The following is a 27,367-nucleotide window of genomic DNA, read 5'->3' as shown; positions in this document are numbered from 1 at the left end:
CTAAATTAGTTCTTGATTTTATACTAAATGATTTATTTTAGTATTTAAAATTGAATGTCACTAACAAACATAGTCCATATACTAATTTTCTCTTTTTTTTGACATATTCAAAATTTTTAATATTTTTTTTAACGCAATAATTTATGTCCTATTTATTCACATGTTTAAATATAAGTATCTTTTATAATTTTTTCTAGTTTTCAGTTTTAATTATACAAATTTGCTTACTAGTTACAGCTGAAGCTACTTAAAATACCATAAGTTGAAAACAACTGCTGGAATGCTTAAAACTAAAATTACATCGATTTTCATTGTCATCATTATTCAGATTATATTAGAGGAAACATCTTTTTATTTCTTATCTAAGCATTGATATTTATTTTTAAGAAAGTTCAGGAGTCAATAAATTTTATGGTTTTTAATCATTAAATAGGTATCAATGATATTTTTAATAGTATAGAATTATTTAATTTTTTTTTTATAGTTAAGTATTAGCCAGAATTTAACAAAAGTGCTGGCCCCATCATTTCTCTTTACTTTTCAACAAAATACAAGAAAATATATATAAGGTGCTTTCTTTTTATGTCGAACATATATTTGCCGAAAAGAGGAGTGCTAGGATCAGTAATTTTGTGATTTGTAGTCATTAAATAGTCATTAATAATATTTTTAATGGTATAAAATTTCATTCAATAGTATAAAATTATTCACTTTTCTTTTGAATAAAATTGCTGGTCTCCTTGACTTTTCCTTAAGAAAAAGTACAGGAGACAATAAATTTAGTGAACAATGCAGTTATACATATGGTAAGCTCTCTTTCTATTTGTGATTTTTGTAAGAGTACAGTGTATCTTTTATATTTTGGACTATTTTTAAACACATTATTCATGTTATTTACAAAAATTGTTATTTATCTAACAAAACCAAAAAATAATAATTAATTTTTGGAAATTAAAAAAACAAACCACGTTAACTTCTTCAAAGTCATATGATGTGTTTGTTGTGTATTATATATATAATCTACAGTCTATGTTGTACTGATGCCTCTCCTATCTTAGTTTCCTCTTCCTTTTTGTTCTCTTTTTTTTAGTTAAAAAAAAGTTGTAGTATTCTACAAAGAATTGTTAATTTATTAAATCAATGTGTAGTTTTAACTTATTTTTCTAGCCCTGTTTCTAAATTAACCACCGACGAGAAAAAAGCAAACTAGTTTAGTAATTAAAAAATAATTATTACTAATTTACTATTAACGAAAATGTTGTAATTTATTTCTTGATTTTGATGACGATGTTTAGTATTACATTCTAATTATTTTCTGCATTATGTAATTATTTAAAAGTAAATACTTAATTAAATATAAAGAAATTAAAAATTATTTAGGGATATTTGTGAGAAAGCCCTTATTGAAAATTTGGTTTTTATTTTTATTTTTATTAAAAATAAAAATATTTTAGTGAAATATTTTTAATAAATTATATTAACATCTAAAAGTTAAAAAATTACTAACATTTAAATTTGGCCTTTTCATCAACACATTAATAAACTATTACCTAACTATAAGAACTGAGTCTAACAGAAAATTAGAGCATGAATTTTGATAGGATTGTCAAATGGATGAATTTAGACTCAATTTGCCTAAACAGTTTAATTAAGTTGATTTTGATAAAATAGTTTAAATAATAAATGATTATATTAAACGTAATTTATAAATAATTTATTTTATATTTAAGTTTTTAGTTCTAAAAATGTTTATTTTATAGAAATGTGATAAAAAAATAATAGTATTATGAGAAAAGTCATTTTTTTTAACTTCTCTATAAATTTTTAAATAATTTTTTAAAAAATTGTAATTTATTTTTAAAAATTATACTAAATACTAATACTACTACTTTTTATAAGTAAAAAATTTAAAAAAAATTACTTTTAAAACTTCTTAAATAAATGTTAACGTTTATTTAAGTCTAACTTATCTAAACTCGTAAATTATATAGTTTGGCCCATTTATATTTTGTTTGTTCACAAATTTCAATTTTCAAGTTTGAACCGATTATGACCAACTCGCGGGTTTAACGGGTTGGTTTGTTTTTTTTTTTTTTTTTTTTTTTTTTAAATTTATATTAAAAAAAATTCAATTTTAGGCTTAAATTTTTTTTCACAAAAAATGCCCCTCTTTTTGCCAAAACCCTTAAACAAGTTTTTTTAATGTCTCAAATCAAGTTGTCTTGGGGTCGAATAGGAAACAATATTGCAAGAATACTAAATTATTTTTGAAAAATACAAATAAAAAAATAAATGAATTTTGCATAAATTTTAAACGGACTTAATTTTAAAGGTAAAATTCTGTTTAATTAAACAAATAAAATAGAACTAATTTATATTGGTCAAATAGTCAACTCACTTATCCACTTAAATTAGTGTCAGAAGTTCAAATTCTGTCTTAGGTATACAACAATTTATTTATCAATGACAAACTCTTAAAAGATGTAAGACTCAGAAATTTCAAAAAAAATCTTATTAAGGGCTAATTATGATTTATTTATTCATTAGATACTTTAATATAAAAAATTATTTTATTAAAGATAATTAAAATAAATTTTAATTAATTGAGTTTAAAATAATTTAAAATTTTATCTGACTTTATAATTATTAAATTATTTTCTATATTTAAATTATAAAATTTAACAAATATAAAATAATAAGAATTTTATATAATTTAGTTTAAATAATTTAGATCCTGAAATTTAATACTTTAATTCTTATAAACAAAAAAATTAATTATATTATCTTATATTTTAAATTAGAATATTTAATTAAAAGTTAATTAACAAATTAATAATTAAATAATATTTTTAAAATAATTTTAAAAAATTAATTTAAAATTTAATTTAATATAATATCTCTTAATTTTATTAAAATTAAACAAAACTCAATTTGCTCCAAATCAAATCCCAAAATTCTCGATTAGAAACCTAATTTACTATCCTACCTCTAACCTAATCTAACCCCACCTTACCACCACTCCACGCCGCCACTCCCTTGCCCCAACCCTATCCCCTTCAGAAAGAAAAAAGAAAGAAACAAGAAAAAAAAGAAAGCGAAAGAAACGCAGAACAGAGAGGGAAGAAGAGAGGGAAAACTGCGCCGCAACATGTCACCGCGCCGTCATCACGCCGCCGCCACGGTTCCGAGGAGCTGCTACGCGAGGAGCCCTGGTTCGTTCACGAGCCGCTATCATGCACGAGCAGAGGAGAGAGATCGGGCAGAGAGAGAGACGCGAGGAGAAAGAAGGGATTCACGCTGCCAACTGTGCCACCACCGCCGCGGGAGGGTTGTCGTCGTTGTGCTCGCCATCGTTGTCCTTGCCGCGCCGTCATCCTTGCCGCGCCGCCGTCCTTGCCGCGCCGCCGTCCTTGCCGCGCTGTCGTCAAGCCCACTGAGCAAAAGTCTATCGCCGCCATTCGCGCCACTATCGCCGTCCGAGAAGCTTCCATGGCCATTTCCATCGAGTTCACAAGTGAGAGAAGAGAAAGTTGCAGGTGAGAGGGAAAGGTGTTGCGCCGCCGTTCTTTACTGCGCAGCCACCGCCACGCCTTGCCGTTATCCCTATGAATTGCAATGAAGTGCTCAATTATTGGCTATGAAGGGACAAGAGAGTTTGATTGGGTGATTGATAAGAGAAGTAAATAACAAGAAAGTAAATGACAATTAACTAATAAAGGAAAGGAAAAGAACTCTTGGCTATGGCATAGAAATTGAGATCACCATCATTGTCTACAAACCATTGACAATTATGAGGGACCAACCCATCAAGTCTACTTCTATGCTTGAAGTAAGTCAAATAGGCTTGATCAACATCAATCTATAAGTCCCAACCTAGCTACTAATTGACTTAGTAGTAGGCTAGTGTTAATGGGTATCAAATTGACCACTAAGGGTTCTCAAATCACCAATTCAATTAGACCCAATGACTCAAGGTCACCCAATTCCCTTAGCCTAGGCCAAGAGTATAGAAAACTACCCTAATACTAATGGAAACATTTTATCAAACACCTAGAATGAAATAAAAGTAAACATCACAAAATGCAAGAATTAATAAGCTATAACTAACATGAGCAAGAAATCAATAATAGCAACTAAGATAAACATAAAAAGACATGGAAATATAAAATTGCATTACAACAACAACAACAACAAAGTCTTGTCCCACTAGGTGGTGTCGGCTACATGAATCAAACGACGCCATTATGCTCTGTCATGTATCATGTCTACAGAGAGACCGTTTACATGTAGATCTCGTTTGACCACCTCATGATGGTCTTTTTAGGTCTTTCTCTACCTTTAACCCCTTGTCCATCTTCCATCTCATCCACCCTCCTAACTGGGTGTTCTGTCAGTCTTCTTCTCACATGTCCAAATTACTTGAGACGCGATTCAACCATCTTTTCCACAATTGAGTATGACCACTCATCCATCTCAACATTTTCATCTCTACCACACTCAGCTTATGTTCGTGCTCCCATTTGGCCGCCCAGCACTCTGTACCATAAAGCATAGCCGGTCTTATAGCAGTGCGATAGAATTTACCTTTTAGTTTTAAAGGCACTTTTTTGTCGCATATAAAACCAGATGCACTCCACCATTTTGACCAACCTGCTTGGATCCTATGATTTACATCCTGTTCAATCTCTCTATTATCCTGTATGATGCACCCAAGATACTTAAAACTTTTAACTTTTGGTAGGATGTTTTCTCCAATCTTCACCTCTTTATTAGGGTTTTCCCTTCTTAAACTGAACTTACATTCCATGTATTCCGTCCTGCTACGACTTATGCACAGACCATACACTTCTAGAACTTCTTTCCATAAGTTCAACTTCTTATTTAGGTCTTCCCTTGACTCTCCCATAAGGACAATATCATCGACAACAAGCATGCACCATGGCACAGACTCTTAAATGTGCTCTGTGAGTACTTCCAAGACTAATGTGAAAAGATATGAACTTAAGTATGATCCCTGGTGTAATCCTATACCAATAGGAAATTCCTCTGCCACACTACCTTGAGTCTTCACATTAGTTGTGGCCCCATCATACATGTCTTTAATTGCACGAATATATGCGATCCTTACTCTCCTCTTTTCTAAAACCTTCCATAGGACCTCCCTTGGCACCCTATCTTATGCTTTTTCCAAATCAATAAACACCATATGTAGATCCCTTTTATTACTACGATACCTCTCCATCATCCTTCTTAACAGGTATATCACTTCGGTGGTGGATCTTCCTGGCATAAATCCAAATTGGTTCTTTGTTACTTGTGTCTCTTTTCTCAACCTCCGTTCTATCACCCTTTCCCATAACTTCATCGTATGACTCATGAGCTTGATTCCTCTATAGTTTCTGCAACTTTGTATATCCCCCTTATTCTTGTAGATAGGTACCAAGGTACTTTTTCTCCACTCATCATGAATTTTCTTTGACTTTAAAATCTCATTAAAAAGCTTGGTTAATGAAGAGCGGATAATTTATACGCTTTTTGACATTGTTTTTAGGTAGTTTTTAGTAAGTTTAAGCTACTTTCAGGGATGTTTTCATTAGTTTTTATGTTAAATTCACATTTCTGGACTTTACTATGAGTTTGTGTGTTTTTCTGTGATTTCAGGTAATTTCTGACTGAAATTGAGGGACTTGAGCAAAACTCTGATGGGAGGCTGACAAAGGACTGCTGATGCTGTTGGAATCTGACCTCCCTGCACTCAAAATGGATTTTCTGGAGTTACAGAACTTCAAATGGCGCGATCTCAACGGCGTTGGAAAGTAGACATCCAGAGCTTTCCAGCAATATATAATAGTCCATACTTTATTCGGGAATTGATGACGTAAAGTGGAGCTCAACACCAAGTACATGCTGCTGTCTGAAGTTAAACGCCAGAAACACGTCACAACCCGGAGTTGAACGCCCAGAACACGTTATAACTTGGCGTTCAACTCCAAGAGAAGCCTCAGCTCGTGGATAGATCAAGCTCAGCCCAAACATACACCAAGTGGGCCCCGGAAGTGGATTTATGCATCAATTACTTACTCATGTAAACCCTAGCAGCTAGTTCATTAGGGATCTTTTGGCCATTCGGTCTTTTGATCATTCAGGGGGCTGGCCTCTCGGCCATGCCTGAACCTTTCACTTATGTATTTTCAACGGTGGAGTTTCTACACACCATAGATTAATGGTGTGGAGCTCTGCTGTACCTCAAGTTTCAATACAATTACTATTATCTTCTATTCAATTCTCTTTTATTCTTATTCCAAGATATACGTTGCACTTCAACTTGATGAATGTGATGATCCGTGACACTCATAATCATTCTCACCTATAAACGCGCGTGACTGACAACCACTTCCATTCTACCTTAGGCCGGGCGCCTTGTCTGTGGTATTCCGAGTAAGATTCCGGTATTGAATGACTATGACGAGCTTCAAACTCCTGAAGGCTGGGCGTTAGTGACAGACGCAAAAGAATCAATGGATTCTATTCCAACCTGATTGAGAACCGACAGATGATTAGCTGTGCCGTGACAGAGCATTTGGACCATTTTCACTGAGAGGATGGGATGTAGCCATCGGCAAGGGTGATGCCTCCAGATGATTAGCCATGCAGTGACAGCGCATAGGACTATTTTCCCGAGAGGATTAAAAGTAGCCATTGACGACGGTGATGCCCTACATACAGCTTGCCATGGAAAGGAGTAAGAAGGATTGGATGAATGTAATAAGAAAGTAGAGATTCAAGAGGAGCACAGTATCTCCATACGCCTATCTGAAATTCCCACTATTGATTTACATAAGTATTTCTATCCTATTTTATTTTATGTTTATTATTAATTTTCGAACTCATCATAAACTATTTAATCTGCCTAACTGAGATTTACAAGGTGACCATAGCTTGCTTCATATCAACAATCTCTGTGGGATCGACCCTTACTCACGTAAGGTATTACTTGGATGACCCAGTACACTTGCTGGTTAAGTTGAACGGAGTTGTGAGCTTCTCTAACAGTGCCTGTAACTCTTTTGGTCCAACAACAACACTAAACTGTTGGTGCCATTACCAGGGATTATTAAGATCCCAATTCATCATACCATGATCTCTTTGGGGTATTTTTGATTTCATACAAATACAAAGAGACCAATTTTGAGGATCACAATTTCGTCCACCAAGTTTTTGGCGCCGTTGCCGGGGATTGTTCGAGTATGGACAACTGACGGTTCATCTTGTTGCCCAGATTAGAGGATTCCTCTTTCTTTTCTTGGTTTCTTCTCTTTCATATGAGCAGGAACAAGGAAAAAGACACTCTTGTTGAAGCTGATCCAGAACCTGAAAGGACTCTGAAGAGGAAACTAAGAGAAGTTAAATTACAACAATCCAGAAGTAACCTTTCAGAAAATTTCGAACAAGAGAAGGAGATGGCAGCCGAACCCAATAATGATAATGCAAGAAGGATGCTTGGTGACTTTACCAAGCCCGCGTCCAAATTTGATGGAAGAAGCATCTCCATTCCTGCCATTGGAGCCAATAATTTTGAGCTTAAGTCTCAATTAGTTGCCTTAATGCAACAAAACTGCAAGTTCTATGGACTTCCATCTGAAGATCCTTATCAGTTTTTAACTGAATTCTTGCAGATTTGTGAGACTGTAAAGACGAATGGAGTAGATCCTGAAGTCTACAGACTCATGCTTTTCCCTTTTGCAGTAAGAGACAGAGCTATAATATGGTTGGATTCACAACCTAAGGATAGCCTGGACTCATGTGATAAGCTGGTCACGAATTTCTTGGATAAATTCTTTCCTCCTCAAAAGCTGAGCAAGCTTAGAGTGGATGTTCAGACCTTCAAACAAAAAAATGGTGAATCCCTCTATGAAGCTTGGGAAAGATACAAGTAGTTGACCAAAAGGTGTCCATCTGACATGTTTTCAGAATGGACCATATTAGATATATTCTATTATGGTCTATCTGAATTTTCAAAAATGTCATTGGACCATTCTGCAGGTGGATCCATTCACCTAAAGAAAACGCCTGCAGAAGCTCAAGAACTAATTGACATGGTTGCAAATAACCAATTCATGTACACTTCTGAGAGGAATTCCGTGAATAATGGGACACCTCAGAGGAAGGGAGTTCTTGAAATTGATGCTCTGAATGCCATATTGGCTCAGAACAAAGTGTTGACTCAGCAAGTCAACATGATCTCTCAAAGTCTGAATGGATGGCAAAATGCATCCAACAGTACTAAAGAGGCAGCTTCTGAAGAAGCTTATGATCCTGAGAACCCTGCAATAGCAGAGGTAAATTACATGGGTGAACCTTATGGAAACACCTATAATTCATCATGGAGAAATCATCCAAATTTCTCATGGAAGGATCAACAAAAGCCTCAACAAGGCTTTAACAATGGTGGAAGAAATAGGCTCAGTAATAACAAGCCTTTTCCATCATCTTCTCAGCAACAGACAGAGAATTCTGAACAAAACACTTCTAATTTAGCCAATCTAGTCTCTGATCTGTCAAAGGCCACTTTCAGTTTCATGAGTGAAACAAGATCCTCCATCAGAAATCTGGAGGCACAAGTGGGCCAGCTGAGTAAGAAAGTCATTGAAACTCCTCCCAGTATTCTCCCAAGCAATACAGAAGAGAATCCAAAAGGAGAGTGCAAGGCCATTGATGTGATTAATAAGGCCGAATGCACAAGGGAGGAGAAGGACGAAAATTCTAGTGAGGAAGGCCTCCTGGGACATCTCTCAAGCAAGAAGGAGTTTCCTATTAAGGATCCAAAGGAATCTGAGGCTCATATAGAGACCATAGAGATTCTATTAAATCTCCTTCTGCCATTCATGAGCTCTGAAGACTATTCTTCATCTGAAGAGGATGAAGATGTGACTGGAGAGCAAGTTGCTCAATATTTAGGAGCTATCATAAAGCTGAATGCCAAGTTGTTTGGTAATGAGACTTGGGAAAGTGAACCTCCCTTGCTCATTGGTGAACTAGACACCTGGATTCAGAAAAGTTTACCTCAAAAGAGACAAGATCCTGGCAAGTTCTTAATACCTTGTACCATAGGCACCATGACCTTTGAAAAAGCTCTATGTGATCTGGGGTCAGGGATAAATCTTATGCCACTCTCTGTAATGGAGAAGTTGGGGATCATTGAGGTACAACTTGCCTTGTTCTCATTACAATTGGCAGACAACTCATTGAGACAAGCTTATGGAATAGTAGAGGACGTGTTAGTAAAGGTTGAAGGCCTTTACATTCCTGCTGATTTCATAATCTTAGACACTAGGAAGGAAGAGGATGAATGTATCATCCTTGGAAGACCTTTTCTAGCTACAGCAGGAGATGTGATAGATATCAACAGAGGTGAATTAGTCCTTCAATTGAATGGGGACTACCTTGTGTTTAAGGCACATGGCCATCCCTCTATGACAAAAGAGAGTAAGCATGAAGAGCTTCTCTCAGTTCAGAGTCAAGAAGAGCCCTCACAGTCAAACTCTAAGTTTGGTGTTGGGAGGCCATAACCAAACCCTAAGTTTGGTGTTAAGAACCCATATCCAAACTCTAAGTTTGGTGTTGGGACTATACAACATTGACCTGATCACCTGTGAGGCTCCATGAGAGCCCACTGTCAAGCTAATGACATTAAAAGAGCGCTTGTTGGGAGGCAACCCAATTTTTAATTTTAATTTTATTTTATTGTTATTTTGTATTTTATTAGGTACATGATCATGAGGAGTCACGAAATATTATAAAAATTAAAAACAAAATCAAAAACAGCAGAAAAAAATTCGCACCCTGGAAGAAGGACAGACTGGCGTTCAACGCCAGTAAGGAGCATCTGGCTGGCGTTCAACGCCAGAACAGAGCATGAATCTGGCGCTGAACGCCAGAAACAAGCAACATTCTGGCGTTTGAACGCCAGGAATGTGCCTTGAGGAAAGCTGGCGCTGAACGCCAGTAACAAGCATGAAACTGGCGTTCAACGCCAGAAACATGCTACATATGGGCGTTGAACGCCCAGAACGTGCATCACCTCGGCGTTTAATTGCCAGAATGGTATGCAAAGGCATTTTACATGCCTATTTGGTGCAGGGATGTAATTCCTTGACACCTCAGGATCTGTGGACCCCACATGATCATCTCAGGATCTGTGGACCCCACAGGATCACCTCAGGATCTGTGGACCCCACAGGATCCCCACATAACATATTCCCACCTTACCTCCTAATCATATTTCACTCTTCCCCATGTCACACTTCCCATCAACTTCAATCTCTCTTCCCAATTACCCCCTTCACCACTCACATCCATCCACTCTTTCCCAAAAACCCCACCTACCTTCAAAATTCAAAAACATTTTCCCACCCAAACCCACCCTAAATGGCCGAACCCACCCTCTCCCATTTTCCTATATAAACCCCTCCATTCCACTTCCTTTTCACACAACACAACCCCCTCTTCTATACCTTGGCCGGAACCCACACTCCACCTTCTTCTCTATATTCTCTTCTTCTTCTTCTTCTTCTCTTCTTTCTTCTCTTGCTCGAGGGCGAGCAATATTTTAAGTTTGGTGTGGTAAAAGCATAAGCTTTTTTGTTTTTCCATTACCATCAATGGCACCTAAGGCCGGAGAATCCGCTAGAAAAGGAAAAGGGAAGACAAAAGCTTCCACCTCCGAGTCATGGGAGATGGAAAGATTCATCTCCAAAATCCATCAAGACCACTTCTATGATGTTGTGGCAAAGAAGAAGGTGATCCCTGAGGTCCCTTTCAAGCTCAAGAAAAATGAGTATCCGGAGATCCGACATGATATCCGAAGAAGAGGTTGGGAAGTCTTAACCAACCCCATGCAACAAGTCGGAATCTTAATGGTTCAAGAGTTCTATGCCAATGCATGGATCACTAGGAACCATGATCAAAGTATGAACCCGAATCCAAAGAATTATCTCACAATGGTTCGGGGGAAATACTTAGATTTTAGTCTGGAAAATGTGAGGTTGGCGTTTCACTTGCCCATGATGCAAGGAGATGAACGCCCCTACACTAGAAGGGTCAACTTTAATCAAAGGTTGGACCAAGTCCTAATGGACATATGTGTGGAAGGAGCTCAATGGAAAAGAGACTCCAAAGGCAAGCCAGTTCAACTAAGAAGACTGGACCTCAAGCCTGTGGCTAGAGGATGGTTGGAGTTCATTCAACGCTCCATCATTCCCCCTAGCAACCGATTTGAAGTTACTGTGGATCGGGCCATCATGATTCATAGCATCATGATTGGAGAGGAAGTAGAAGTTCATGAAGTCATCTCCAATGAATTCTACAAAATAGCCGAAAAGCCCTCTACCATGGCAAGGCTAGCTTTTCCTCACCTTATTTGCCATCTATGTTACTCAGCTGGAGTTATCATAGAAGGAGACATCCCCATTGAAGAGGATAAGCCCATCACCAAGAAGAGGATGGAGCAAGCAAGAGAGACCCCCCACGGATCTCAAGAGATGCATGAGGAAGGTCATCATCAAGAAATCCCTGAGATGCCTCAAGGGATGCACTTTCCTCCCAACAACTATTGGGAACAACTCAATACTTCCTTAGAAGATTTAAGCCACAATGTGGAACAATTAAGGGTGAAACATCATGAGCACTCCATCATTCTCCATGAAATAAGAGAAGATCAAAGAGCAATGAGGGAGGAGCAACAAAGGCAAGGATGGGACATAGAAGAGCTTAAGCACATTGTTGGACCTTCAAGAAGAAGACGCCACTAAGGTGGATTCATTCCTTGTTCTTATTTCTTTCTGTTTTTCGGTTTTTATGTTGTATGTTTATCTATGTTTTGTGTCTCTACTTCATGATCATTAGTAGTTAGTAACTATGCCTTAAAGTTATGAATAATTCCATTTAATCCTTCACCTTTCTTAAAAGAAAAATGTTTTAATTCAAAGGAACAAGAAGTACATGAATTTCGAATTTATCCTTGAATTTAGTTTAATTATATTGATGTGGTGACAATACTTTTTGTTTTCTGAATGAATGCTTAAACAGTGCATATTTTTGATCTTGTTGTTTATGAATGTTAAAATTTTTGGCTCTTGAAAGAATGATGAACAAAGAGAAATGTTATTGATAATCTGAAAAATCATAAAATTGATTCTTGAAGCAAGAAAAAGCAGTGGAAAAAAAAGAGAAAAGCTTGCAAAAAAAATGGCGAAAAAAAAAGAAAGAAAAAGAAAAAGCAAGCAGAAAAAACCAATAGCCCTTAAAACCAAAAGGCAAGGGTAAAAAGGATCCAAGGCTTTGAGCATCAATGGATAGGAGGGCCCAAGGAAATAAAATCCAGGCCTAAGCGGCTAAATCAAGCTGTCCCTAACCATGTGCTTGTGTCATGAAGGTCCAAGTGAAAAGCTTGAGACTGAGTGGTTAAAGTCGTGATCCAAAGCAAAAAGAGTGTGCTTAAGAGCTCTGGACACCTCTAACTGGGGACTCTAGCAAAGCTGAGTCACAATCTGAAAAGGTTCACCCAGTCATGTGTCTGTGGCATTTATGTATCCGGTGGTAATACTGGAAAACAAAGTGCTTAGGGCCACGGCCAAGACTCATAAAAGTAGCTGTGTTCAAGAATCAACATACTTAACTAGGAGAATCAATAACACTATCTGAAATTCTAGGTTCCTATAGAAGCCAATCATTCTAAACTTCAAAGGAAAAAGTGAGATGCCAAAACTGTTCAGAAGCAAAAAGCTACAAGTCCCGCTCCTCTAATTAGAATTAATATTCATTGATATTTTGAGATTTATAGTATATTTTCTTCTTTTTATCCTAATTGATTTTCAGTTGCTTGGGGACAAGCAACAATTTAAGTTTGGTGTTGTGATGAGCGGATAATTTATACGCTTTTTGGCATTTTTAGGTAGTTTTTAGTAAGTTTAAGCTACTTTCAGGGATATTTTCATTAGTTTTTATGTTAAATTCACATTTCTGGACTTTACTATGAGTTTTTGTGTTTTTCTGTGATTTCAGGTAATTTCTGGCTGAAATTGAGGGACTTGAGCAAAACTCTGATAGGAGGCTGACAAAGGACTGCTGATGCTGTTAGAATCTGACCTTCCTGCACTCAAAATGGATTTTCTGGAGCTACAGAACTCCAAATGGCGCGCTCTTAACGGCGTTGGAAAGTAGACATCCAGAGCTTTCCAGCAATATATAATAGTCCATACTTTATTCGGGAATTGACGACGTAAAGTGGCGCTCAATGCCAAGTACATGCTGCTGTCTAGAGTTAAACGCCAGAAACACGTCACAACCCGGAGTTGAACGCCCAGAACACATTATAACTTGGCGTTCAACTCCAAGAGAAGCCTCAGCTCGTGGATAGATCAAGCTCAGCCCAAACATACACCAAGTGAGCCTCAGAAGTGGATTTATGCATCAATTACTTACTCATGTAAACCCTAGCAGCTAGTTTAGTATAAATAAGACTTTTTACTAGTGTATTAGGGATCTTTTGGCCATTCGGTCTTTTGATCATTCAGGGGGCTGGCCTCTCAGCCATGCCTGAACCTTTCACTTATGTATTTTCAACGGTGGAGTTTCTACACACCATAGATTAAGGGTGTGGAGCTCTGTTGTACCTCAAGTTTCAATACAATTACTATTATCTTCTATTCAATTCTCTTTTATTCTTATTCCAAGATATACGTTGCACTTCAACTTGATGAATGTGATGATCCGTGACACTCATCATCATTATCAACTATGAACGCGCGTGACTGACAACCACTTCCGTTCTACCTTAGGCCGGGCGCATATCTCTTAGATTCCCCAACAGAATCTTCGTGGTATAAGCTAGATAGATGGCGGCATTCATGGGAATCCAGAAAGTCTAACCTTGTCTGTGGTATTCCGAGTAGGATTCCGGGAATCTGGAAAGTCTAACATTGTCTGTGGTATTCCGAGTAAGATTCCGGTATTGAATGACTGTGACGAGCTTCAAACTCCTGAAGGCTGGGCGTTAGTGACAGATGCAAAAGAATCAATGGATTCTATTCCAACCTGATTGAGAACCGACAGATGATTAGCCATGCTGTGACAGAGCATTTGGACCATTTTCACTGAGAGGATGGGATGTAGCCATCGGCAAGGGTGATGCCTCCAGACAATTAGCCATGCAGTGACAGTGCATAGGACCATTTTCCCGAGAGGATTAAAAGTAGCCATTGACGACAGTGATGCCCTACATACAGCTTGCCATGGAAAGGAGTAAGAAGGATTGGATGAATGTAATAAGAAAGTAGAGATTCAAGAGGAGCACAACATCTCCATACGCCTATCTGAAATTCCCACTATTGATTTACATAAGTATTTCTATCCTATTTTATTTTCTGTTTATTATTAATTTTCGAACTCATCATAAACTATTTAATCTGCCTAACTGAGATTTACAAGGTGACCATAGCTTGCTTCATACCAACAATCTCTGTGGGATCGACCCTTACTCACGTAAGGTATTACTTGGATGACCCAGTACACTTGCTGGTTAAGTTGAACGGAGTTGTGAGCTTCTCTAACAGTGCCTGTAACTCTTTTGGTCCAACAACAACACTAAGCTGTTGGTGCCATTATCAGGGATTATTAAGATCCCAATTCATCATACCATGATCTCTTTGGGGTATTTTTGATTTCATACAAATACAAAGAGACCAATTTTGAGGATCACAATTTCGTCCACCAGTTAACCAGTTGATGCCTTTTCCTCCAAGGCCCTTCCAAACCTCAATCAGGATATTATCAGGTCCTACTGCCCTTCCATTTTTCATCTGCTTTAGAGTCTCTTTTACCTCGAAATCTTGAATCCTTTGATAGTAGTCAAAGTTTTGATATTTTTCCCTTGTGCATAACTGACCAAGGCTCGGAAGAGTCTTCTATCCTTCATTAAATAACTCCTAGAAATAGCTCTTCCACCTTTCATTAATCTTATCCTCCTGAGCCTGCACCTCTCCATCCTTGTCCTTCATGCACTTAACCTGATCCAAATCTCTCATTCTTCTTTCATGGCTCTTTGCGATTCTATATATACCTTTTTCTCCTTCTTTCGTGCCTAAAGACTAGTAGAGACCCTTATATGCTCTTGGTCTTGCTTCACTTATAGCCACTTTTGTCTTTTCTTAGACGCCTTATATTTTTCCCAATTATCTGCATTGCAGCATAAAGACCACTCTTTAAAGCACTCCCTTTTTATCTTTATCTTTTCTTGTACACTCGCATTCCACCACCAGGACTCCTTGTCTCTTGGTCCTATTCCTTTAGATTTACCAAAGCTTTCTTTTGATGTTCTTCTAATAACTTCTGCCATCTCCCTCCACATCTCTTCTATGCTTCCATTCCCATCCCACTTTTCCTCTTCTCCTACCCGTCTTAGAAAGCTTCTTTGTTCCTCACCTTTCATCCACCACCACCTCGTCCTTGGGTTCTTCGTATGATATATTTTTCTCAATCTTTGCTCATTGCAAAAATCCATGATGAGCACCCCATGTTGTGTTGTCAAACTCTCTCCCGGGATAATTTTACAATTAATGCAAAATTTTCGGTCGACTCTCCTTAACAAGAAGAAGTCAATTTGAGAGCTTGTCATGCCACTCTTATAGGTTATAAGATCTGTTAAGTGTATAAACAATAGTAATACTGAGATAACTTGAATAAGCAAAAATCAAGATTTATTGTGTTAAGACTCTATTTTAGCTATCAACTCTGTTGTCAATTAGTTATTGGGCCAGGATTGAGTTCTACATATAGGGTTTATGTGGCCCATTTCATGTACATATAAAACTTCTTCTATTTCATTGAATAATAATATACATAGTACCAATTTCATTATTACTTGCGAAATCTCCTCTGCAACATTCATCTTCAATCTTCATCTTCTTCACTCTTGATCTCTGGTATCTAACATGGTATCAGAGCAAGACTCCGATCCAGAAGTAAATTCACCAGAAATCACATCTTCCAAAACCCTAACCATGACTAACAATCTTCATCATCTCACAAATAATTCTCAGAAATTCATGCCAATTGGTGACAAGCTTGATGAAGCAAGCTTCTTTACTTGGGAACAACTTGCTTTATTCGCAATAGGAGCCAATGATCTTGAAGATCACCTCCAGAAAGAATTGGTCCCCTCCATGTTTGATTCTGAAGCAGATCGTGCATCCAACACAGTTTCAAAGAGCTACAAGCAGTGGAAACAACGTGATAATCATCTCACTGCATGGCTTCTTCAATCCATGGATGAATCTTTCAAAACAAAAATGATTGGTTGCAAATTTGCTTATCAGATGTGGGAAAGAATTCAAGAGCACTTTGCAAAATTTTCGAAAATCAAAATCAAGCAATTGAGGACAGAATTGGAAAGCATCAAGAAAGGAGAAGCTCAGCTAGTGAGTATCTCAAGAAAATTCGAAAAATTGCTGATTCTTTAGCTGCCATGGGTCATCATTTAACACTTGATGAGCACTTTGAAGCCATTACTGAGGGTTTAAATGAAGAATACAAAGTCTACATCTCGATGATGTCAAAATCAGACTCTATATGAGTCTAATAGATGCTGAAGCATTACTGATCTCTCATGAAAGTATGTTGGAAAAATTCAAGAAACCTGATCTTGGAATCATACAATCAAACTTCACTTAAACCAGCTATCAATTCAACAATAGAGGAAATGGTAGAGGTTTTGCAGCAAGAAGAAGACGAGGAAGAACCTTTAGAGGTGGCAGATCGAATTGGAATTCTACAAATTGTCCTCAATGTTAACTCTGTGAAAGATTTGGACAAACTGCAGCTTCATGTTTTCATCGGTTCGACCAGAATTTTCACACAAATTCAAACAACAATTCCAATTCCTCATCCTCAGTAACACCACCACCAAAATCTTTTCACAACCCCAGAGCCTATTTTACAACACCTAAATCTGATGTTGAATCCTCCTGGTTTCCAGACACTGGAGCCTCACATCATATCACCAATGATCAGACCAATCTTTACTCCTCTTCGGATTTTCAAGGGGCAGAACAGGTAGTGCTAGGTAATGGTTCTCAAACTCCTATTGCACACATTGGTCATTCCTATCTCATCTCTTTAGATAATAATCACAGATTTATTTTAAAACAATTACTTCATGCACCAGATATCTCTCATAATCTAATCAGTGTGCATCAATTCACAGTTGACAACAATTGCTATTTTGAATTTCATCCTGATGCATGTTATGTAAAATCACAGGGCACCCACCAGATTCTACTCCAAGGATCTCCTAAGAAAGGAGTGTATGAATTTGAGAGGGTTGCTATAACTAAATCATCTAAAATTCAATCCAATCCTCTTGCTTTTACTGCTGTTTGTACTGATTTTCAGGTCTGGCATCAAAGATTGGGTCATTGTGCCCCTAAAATTGTATCTTCAGTACTTAATTCTTGTAATCTTTCTTCGATTCGTATGAATAAAAATGATATTAACCATTCATCTTTATGCAAGTCTTGTTGTATGTCCAAAATGCATTCACTGCCTTTTACCACTGACAATTTTAAATTCAATCATCCATTAGAAATGGTCTACACTGATATCCGGGGACTGATGAGCGGATAATTTGTACGCTTTTTGGCATTGTTTTTAGTATGTTTTTAGTATGATCTAGTTAGTTTTTAGTATATTTTTATTAGTTTTTAGTTAAAATTCACTTTTCTGGACTTTACTATGAGTTTGTGTGTTTTTCTGTGATTTCAGGTATTTTCTTGCTGAAATTGAGGGACCTGAGCAAAAATCTGATCCAGAGACTAAAAAGGACTGCAGATGCTGTTGGATTCTGACCTCCCTGCACTCGAAGCGGATTTTCTGGAGCTACAGAAGCCCAATTGGCGCGCTCGCAACGGCGTTGGAAAGTAGACATCCTGGGCTTTCCAGCAATATATGATAGTCCATACTTTGTCCAAGATTTGATGGCCCAAACCGGCGTTCAAAGTCACCCTCAGAATTCCCAGCGTTAAACGCCGGAACTGGCACAAGAATGGGAGTTAAACGCCCAAACTGGCACCAAAGCTGGCGTTTAACTCCAAGAGGAGTCTCTACATGAAAATGCTTCATTGCTCAGCCCAAGCACACACCAAGTGGGCCCGGAAGTGGATTTTTATGTCATTTACTCATCTCTGTAAACCCTAGGCTACTAGTTCTCTATAAGTAGGACCTTTTACTATTGTATTTTCATCTTGGGATTATTTTAGATCCTTTGATCATCTTTGGACATTTAGTTCTTAGATCATTGGGAGGCTGGCCTCACGGCCATGCCTAGACCTTGTTCTTATGTATTTTCAACCGTGGAGTTTCTACACACCATAGATTAAGGTGTGGAGCTCTGCTGTACCTCGAGTATTAATGCAATTACTATTGTTCTTCTATTCAATTCCGCTTGTTCTTGTTCTAAGATATCACTTGTTCTTCAACTTGATGAATGTGATGATCCGTGACACTCATCATCATTCTCACCTATGAACGTGTGACTGACAACCACCTCCGTTCTACCTTCGATTGGGTGAATATCTCTTGGATTCCGGGGATTGTTCGAGTATGGACAACTGACGGTTCATCTTGTTGCTTAGATTAGGTATTTTTTTTTCAGAGTTCTCAAGAATGAATTTTAGAGTTTCATGATGATCTGTTGAAGTCTGGCTGGCTGTGAAGCCATGTCTAATTTCATTGGACCGAGGTTTCAACTTATCATCACAAGAGCTTGTTGATTTCTATCAATCTTGCTATTGGAGCAGTGATCTGCTAAGGCTTGGCTGGCCATTGGCCATGTCTAGTGTTTTGGACCGAAGCTTTCTTTGAAAGCTTGGCTGGCTGTGAAGCCATGTCTAATTCCTGGACCGGAGTCTTAGACTAAACATTGCATGATTCCTGGAATTCTAATTGAGAATTTTGATATCTTTATTTTCCTTTTCCACTTAATTTTCGAAAAAGCACAAAAAAAAATACAAAATCATAAAATCCAAAAATTTCTTGTTTGAGTCTAGTGTCTCATATTAAGTTTGGTGTCAATTGCATGTTTCTGTTCTTCTTGCATTCATGCATGTGTCTTCATTCATCTTCAAGTTGTTCTTGATGATTTCATTGCTTTGATCTTTGAATTCTCTTGACTTGAGTGTTTATGTGTCTCATATAGTGTCAGTAGTATACAAACTGCTAAGTTTGGTGTCTTGCATGCATTGTTATTTGATTTTAGTTGCATTTTGATTATTCCTTATTATTAAAAATCCAAAAATATTTTTAATTTGTGTCTTTTCAAGTCAATAATACAGAGAATTGAAGATCAGAATATACAGCAGAGGAATTGCACAGAAAAAGCTGGGCGTTCAAAACGCCCAGTGAAGAAGGACAGACTGGCATTTAAACGCCAGCCAGGGTATCTGGTTGGGCGTTTAACGCCCAAAAGGGTAGCATTTTGGGCGTTAAACGCCAGAATGTGCACCATTCTGGGTGTTTAACGCCGGGATGGCACAAGGGGGAAGATTTTGATTTCAATGCAAATTTTTTTCAAGTTTTCAAAATCTTTTCAAAATCAAATCTTTTTCAAATCAATCTTTTCAATCAAATCTTTTTCAAAATCAATTTCTTTCTATTTTCAAAAATACTTGCTATCAATTAATGATTTGATTCAACATTTCAAGTATGTTGCCTTTTCTGTTGAGAAAGGTTTAATGTTTGAATCATATCTTTTCTTGATAGCCAGGTCATTAATTTTCAAAATCAACTTTTTTTTAAAATGTTTTTCAAATCATATCTTCTCAATCACATCTTTTTAAAACCAATCATATCTTCTTAACCACATCTTTTTCAAAATAACTTTCAATCAAATCTTTTTGATTTCTAATTTCAAATTCTTTTTCAAAAATCACTTGATTTCTTTCCCACTTTTATTTTCGAAAATCAATTAGTGTTTTTCAAAATGTTTTCAAAATCTTTTACTTGATTTTCGAAAATTACTTCCCCTCTTCTCACATCCTTCTATTTATGGACTAATACTACTCCTTAATGCAAAATTCGAACTCCATCTTCTTTGATAAGTTCGAATTTTCTACTTCTGCCTTCTATTCCTCTGACACCTCAAGGAATATCTATACTGTGACATAGAGGATTCCACATTTTCTTGTTCTCTTCTCTTTCTTATGAGCAGGAGCAAGGACAAAAGCATTATTGTTGAGGCTGATCCTGAACCTGAAAGGACCTTGAAGCGAAAGCTAAGAGAAGCTAAGGCACAACTCTCTGTAGAGGACCTAACAGAAATCTTCAAAGAAGAAGAACCCATGGCAGCCGAAAACAACAACAATGCCAACAATGCAAGGAAGGTGCTGGGTGACTTTACTGCACCTACTCCCGACTTCTATGGGAGAAGCATCTCTATCCCTGCCATTGGAGCAAACAACTTTGAGCTTAAGCCTCAATTAGTTTCTCTAATGCAACAGAATTGCAAGTTCCATGGACTTCCATTGGAAGATCCTCATCAGTTCTTAGCTGAGTTCTTGCAAATCTGTGACACTGTCAAGACTAATGGGGTTGACCCTGAGGTCTACAGACTTATGCTATTCCCTTTTGCTGTAAGAGACAGAGCTAGGACATGGTTGGATTCACAACCTAAAGAAAGCCTGAACTCTTGGGAAAAGCTAGTCAATGCCTTCTTGGCAAAGTTCTTTCCACCTCAAAAATTGAGTAAGCTTAGAGTGGATGTCCAAACCTTCAGACAGAAGGAAGGAGAATCCCTCTATGAAGCTTGGGAAAGATACAAACAATTAATCAGAAAGTGTCCCTCTGATATGCTTTCTGAATGGAGCATCATAGGTATTTTCTATGATGGTCTGTCTGAACTATCCAAGATGTCTTTGGATAGCTCTGCTGGAGGATCTCTTCATCTGAAGAAGACGCCTACAGAAGCTCAAGAGCTGATTGAAATGGTTGCAAATAACCAATTCATGTACACTTCTGAAAGGAATCCTGTGAACAATGGGACTAGTCAGAAGAAAGGAGTTCTTGAGATTGACACTCTGAATGCCATACTGGCTCAGAATAAAATATTGACTCAACAAGTCAATATGATTTCTCAAAGTCTGTCTGGAATGCAAAATGCACCAAGCAGTACTAAGGAAGCTTCATCTGAAGAAGAAGCTTATGATCCTGAGAACCCTTCAATAGAAGAGGTGAATTACATGGGAGAATCCTATGGAAACACCTATAATCCTTCATGGAGAAATCATCCAAATTTCTCATGGAAGGATCAACAGAGACCTCAACAAGGTTTCAACAATAATAATGGTGGAAGAAACAGGTTTGGCAATAGCAAGCCTTTTCCATCATCTTCTCAGCAACAGACAGAGAGTTCTAAGCAGAATAACTCTGACTTAGCAACCATGGTCTCTGATTTGATCAAAACCACTCAAAGTTTCATGACTGAAACAAGGTCTTCCATTAGAAATTTGGAGGCACAAGTGGGTCAGCTGAGCAAGAAAATTACTGAACTCCCCCTAGTACTCTTCCAAGTAATACAGAAGAAAATCCAAAAGGAGAGTGCAAGGCCATCAACATGGCCGAATTTTAGGAGGAAGAAGAGGCAGTGAACGCCACTGAGGAGGACCTCAAGGGACGTCCACTGGCCTCCAATGAGTTCCCAAATGAGGAACCATGGGAATCTGAGGCTCAAAATAAGACCATAGAGATTCCATTGGACTTACTTCTGCCATTCATGAGCTCTGATGAGTATTCTTCCTCTGAAGAGGATGAGTATGTCACTGAAGAGCAAGTTGCTAAATACCTTGGAGCAATCATGAAGCTAAATGACAAGTTATTTGGGAATGAGACTTGGGAAGATGAACCCCCTTTGCTCACTAAGGAACTGGATGACTTGTCTAGGCAGAAACTGCCTCAAAAGAGACAGGATCCTGGGAAGTTTTCAATACCTTGTACCATAGGCACCATGACCTTCAAGAAGGCCTTGTGTGACTTAGGGTCAAGTGTAAACCTCATGCCTCTCTCTGTAATGGAGAAGTTAGGGATCTTTAGGTGCAAGCTGCAAAAATCTCACTAGAGATGGCAGACAATTCAAGAAAACAAGCCTATGGACTTATAGAGGATGTTCTGGTCAAAGTTGAAGACCATTACATCCCTGCTGATTTCATAGTCCTAGAGACTGGGAAGTGCATGGATGAATCCATCATCCTTGGCAGACCCTTCCTAGCCACTGCAAGGGCTGTGATTGATGTTGATAGAGGAGAATTGATCATTCAAGTGAATGAAGAATCCTTTGTGTTTAAGGCTCAAGGATATCCCTCTATCATCATGGAGAGGAAGCATGAAGAGCTTCTCTCAAAACAAAGCCAAACAGAGCCCCCACAGTCAAACTCTAAGTTTGGTGTTGGGAGGCCACAACCAACTTCTAAGTTTGGTGTTGAACCCCCACATTCAAACTCTAAGTTTGGTGTTGGGAGGTTCCAACATTGCTCTGAGTATTTCTGTGAGGCTCCATGAGAGCCCTCTGTCAAGCTACTGACATTAAAGAAGCGCTTGTTGGGAGGCAACCCAATGTTATATTTTATCTATTTTCCTTTGTTATTTTATATTTTTTTTTGTAGGTTGATGATCATGAGAAGTCACAAAATCAATGAAAAAAGCAAAAACAGAATGAAAAACAGAAAGAAAAATAGCACACCCTGGAGGAGAGCGTGCTGGCGTTTAAACGCCAGTGAGGCTAGCTGTTGGGCGTTTAACGCCCAGTCTGGCACCATTCTGGGCGTTTAACGCCAGAAAGGGGCACCAGACTGGCGTTAAACGCCAGAAAAGGGCAAGAAGCTGGCGTTAAATGCCAGAAATGGGCACCAGCCCGGCGTTTAACGCCAGAATTGGCACAAAACGCAATTTTACTTGCCATTTGGTGCAGGGATGACTTTTCTTTGACACCTCAGGATCTGTGGACCCCACAGGATCCCCACCTACCCTACCACACTCTCTCTCTTCTTCACCCATTCACCAATCACCTCAACACCTCTTCCCCAAAAACCCTTCACCTATCAAATCCCATTTTTCTCTTCACCACTCACATCCATCCTTCATAAAACCCCACCTACCTCACCATTCAAATTCAAACCACTTTCCCACCCAAACCCACCCTCACTTAACCGAACCCTACCCTTCCCCCACTCCTATATAAACCCTTCTTCACTCCTTCATTTTCACACAACATACACACCACTTCTACCCCTTTTTGGCCGAACACAAAGCCATTCCCTTCTTCCTCATTTCTTCTTCTTCTACTCTCTTCTTTCTTCTTTTGCTCGAGGATGAGCAAACCTTTTAAGTTTGGTGTGGTAAAAGCATTGCTTTTTGTTTTTCCATAACCATTTATGGCATCCAAGGCCGGAGAAACCTCTAAAAAGAGGAAAGGGAAGGCAAAAGCTTCTATCTCTGAGTCATGGGAGATGGAGAGATTCATCTCAAGGGTGCATCAAGACCACTTCTATGAAGTTGTGGCCTTGAAGAAGGTGATCCCCAAGGTCCCTTTTTCACTCAAAAAGAGTGAATATCCGGAGATCTGACATGAGATCCGAAGAAGAGGTTGGGAAGTTCTTACCAACCCCATTCAACAAGTCGGAATCTTAATGGTTCAAGAGTTCTATGCCAATGCATGGATCACCAAGAACCATGATCAAAGTGTGAACCCGGATCCAAAGAATTATCTTACTATGGTTCGGGGGAAATACTTGGATTTTAGTCCGGAAAATGTAAGGTTGGCATTCAACTTGCCCATGATGCAAGGAGATGAACATCCTTACACTAGAAGGGTCAACTTTGATCAAAGGTTGGACCAAGTCCTCACAGTCATATGTGAAGAGGGCGCCCAATGGAAGAGAGATTCAAGAGGGAAGCCGGTTCAACTGAGAAGGCATGACCTCAAACCCGTGGCTAGAGGATGGTTGGAGTTTATCCAACGCTCAATCATTCCCACTAGCAACTGGTCCGAAGTTACTATAGACCGGGCTATCATGATTCATAGCATCATGATTGGAGAAGAAATAGAAGTTCATGAGGTTATATCTCAAGAACTTTATAAGGTGGCGGACAAGTCTTCTACCTTGGCAAGGTTTGCCTTCCCTCATCTCATTTGTCACCTCTGTTATTCGGTTGGAGTTGACATAGAGGGAGACATCCCTATTGATGAGGACAAGCCCATCACTAAGAAGAGGATGGAGCACACAAGAGACCCCACTCATCATGAGATCCCTGAGATACCTCAAGGGATGCACTTTCCTCCACAAAACTATTGGGAGCAACTAAACACCTCCCTAGGAGAATTGAGTTCCAACATGGGACAACTAAGGGTGGAGCATCAAGAACACTCCATCATCCTCTATGAAATTAGAGAAGATCAAAGAATCATGAGAGAGGAGCAACAAAGACAAGGAAGAGACATTGAGGAGCTCAAGCACTCCATAGGACCTTCAAGAGGAAGAACAAGCCGCCATCACTAAGGTGGACCCGTTCTTTAATTTTCTTGTTCTTTATTTTTCCTGTTTTTCGAATTTTAGTGCTTATGTTTGTCTATATTTGTGTCTTGTGATCATTAGTGTCTTAGTGTCTATGCCTTAAAGTTATGAATGTCCTATGAATCCATCACCTCTCTTAAATAAAAAATGTTCTAAATTGAAAAAGAGTAGAATTGCATGAATTTTGAATTTTATAACAGTTTAATTATCTTGATGTGGTGGCAATACTTTTGTTTTCTGAATGTATGCTTAAACAGTGCATATGTCTTTTGAATTTGTGGTTCATGAATATTGGCTCTTGAAAGAATGATGAAAAAGGAAACATGTTACTGAGGATCTGAAAAATCATAAAAATGATTCTTGAAGCAAGAAAAAAGCAGTGAATACATAAAAAAAAAATTTCGAAAAAAAAGAAAGAGAAAAAGAAAAAGAAAAAGAAAGAAAAAGAAAGAAATAAAGTTGTGATCCAAGGCAAAAAGAGTGTGCTTAAGAACCCTGGACACCTCTAATTGGGGACTCTAGCAAAGCTGAGTCACAATCTGAAAAGGTTCACCCAATTATGTGTCTGTGGCATGCATGTATCCGGTGGTAATACTGGAAGACAGAGTGCTTTGGGCCACGGCCAAGACTCAATAAGTAGCTATGTTCAAGAATCATCATACTTAACTAGGAGAATCAATGACACTATCTGGATTCTAAGTTCCTAAAGAAGCCAATCATTCTGAATTTCAAAGGATAGAGTGAGATGCCAAAACTGTTCAGAGGCAAAAAGCTAAAAGCCCCGCTCATCTCATTAATACTGATCTTCATAGATGTTTTTGGAATTCATTGCATATTCTCTTCTTTTTATCCTATTTTGATTTTCAGTTGCTTGGGGACAAGCAACAATTTAAGTTTGGTGTTGTGATGAGCGGATAATTTGTACGCTTTTTGGCATTGTTTTTAGTATGTTTTTAGTATGATCTAGTTAGTTTTTAGTATATTTTTATTAGTTTTTAGTTAAAATTCACTTTTCTGGACTTTACTATGAGTTTGTGTGTTTTTCTGTGATTTCAGGTATTTTCTAGCTGAAATTGAGGGACCTGAGCAAAAATCTGATCCAGAGACTAAAAAGGACTGCAGATGCTGTTGGATTCTGACCTCCCTGCACTCGAAGCGGATTTTCTGGAGCTACAGAAGCCCAATTGGCGCGCTCGCAACGGCGTTGGAAAGTAGACATCTGGGCTTTCCAGCAATATATGATAGTCCATACTTTGCCCAAGATTTGATGGCCCAAACCGGCTTTCAAAGTCACCCTCAGAATTCCCAGCGTTAAACGCCGGAACTGGCACAAGAATGGGAGTTAAACGCCCAAACTGGCACCAAAGCTGGCGTTTAACTCCAAGAGGAGTCTCTACATGAAAATGCTTCATTGCTCAGCCCAAGCACACACCAAGTGGGCCCGGAAGTGGATTTTTATGTCATTTACTCATCTCTGTAAACCCTAGGCTACTAGTTCTCTATAAGTAGGACCTTTTACTATTGTATTTTCATCTTGGGATTATTTTAGATCCTTTGATCATCTTTGGACATTTAGTTCTTAGATCATTGGGAGGCTGGCCTCACGGCCATGCCTAGACCTTGTTCTTATGTATTTTCAACCGTGGAGTTTCTACACACCATAGATTAAGGTGTGGAGCTCTGCTGTACCTCGAGTATTAATGCAATTACTATTGTTCTTCTATTCAATTCCGCTTGTTCTTGTTCTAAGATATCACTTGTTCTTCAACTTGATGAATGTGATGATCCGTGACACTCATCATCATTCTCACCTATGAACGTGTGACTGACAACCACCTCCGTTCTACCTTCGATTGGGTGAATATCTCTTGGATTCCTGATACACGATGCATGGTTGATCGCCTGACAACCGAGTGCTCGCCTGACAACCGAGCCAGCCATTCCGTGAGATTAGAGTCTTCGTGGTATAGGCTAGAACTGATGGCGGCATTCAAGAGAATCCGGAAGGTCTAACCTTGTCTGTGGTATTCTGAGTAGGATTCAATGACTGAATGACTGTGACGTGCTTCAAACTCCTGAGGGCGGGGCGTTAGTGACAGACGCAAAAGAATCACTGGATTCTATTCCGGCCTGATCGAGAACCGACAAATGGATAGCCGTGCCGTGACAGGGTGCGTTGAACATTTCCACTGAGAGGATGGGAGGTAGCCACTGACAACGGTGAAACCCTTGCTTAAGCTTGCCATGGAAAGGAGTAGGAAGGATTGGATAAAGACAGTAGGAAAGCAGAGAGACGGAAGGGACAAGCATCTTCATACGCTTATCTGAAATTCCTACCAATGAATTACATAAGTATCTCTATCTTTATCTTTATGTTTTATTCGTATATCACCATACCCATTTGAGTTTGCCTGACTGAGATTTACAAGGTGACCATAGCTTGCTTCATACCAACAATCTCTGTGGGATCGACCCTTACTCACGTAAGGTTTATTACTTGGACGACCCAGTACACTTGCTGGTTAGTTGTGCGAAGTTGTAGTGATCACAATTTCGTCCACCAGGGACCCTCATCAGTCATTTCTCATCATGGTTTCTCATATTATGTTTCATTTCTAGATGCATGCACAAGATATCTTTGCATCTACTTAATATCATCAAAGTCACAAGTGTTCGCTGCTTTTCAGAAATACAAAAATCAGATGGAAAATTTTACTGGTTTGAGAATTAAACAATTACAATCTGATCATGGT

At 38.4% G+C, this 27,367-nt stretch overlaps 1 non-coding gene across 1 annotated transcript; it reads right to left on the bottom strand.

Moving 5' to 3' along the window:
• Positions 1-7,859: 7,859 nt before the first annotated feature.
• LOC112714214 (small nucleolar RNA R71) lies at positions 7,860-7,963 on the bottom strand. Its single transcript, XR_003159168.1, has one exon. It is a non-coding gene; the product is annotated as a small nucleolar RNA R71 (small nucleolar RNA).
• Positions 7,964-27,367: the final 19,404 nt, after the last annotated feature.

The sequence above is a fragment of the Arachis hypogaea genome, chromosome 9 (assembly GCF_003086295.3).
Source record: "Arachis hypogaea cultivar Tifrunner chromosome 9, arahy.Tifrunner.gnm2.J5K5, whole genome shotgun sequence".
NCBI classification, from domain to species: Eukaryota; Viridiplantae; Streptophyta; class Magnoliopsida; order Fabales; family Fabaceae; genus Arachis; species Arachis hypogaea.
This window is presented reverse-complemented; position numbering and strand designations above follow the sequence as displayed.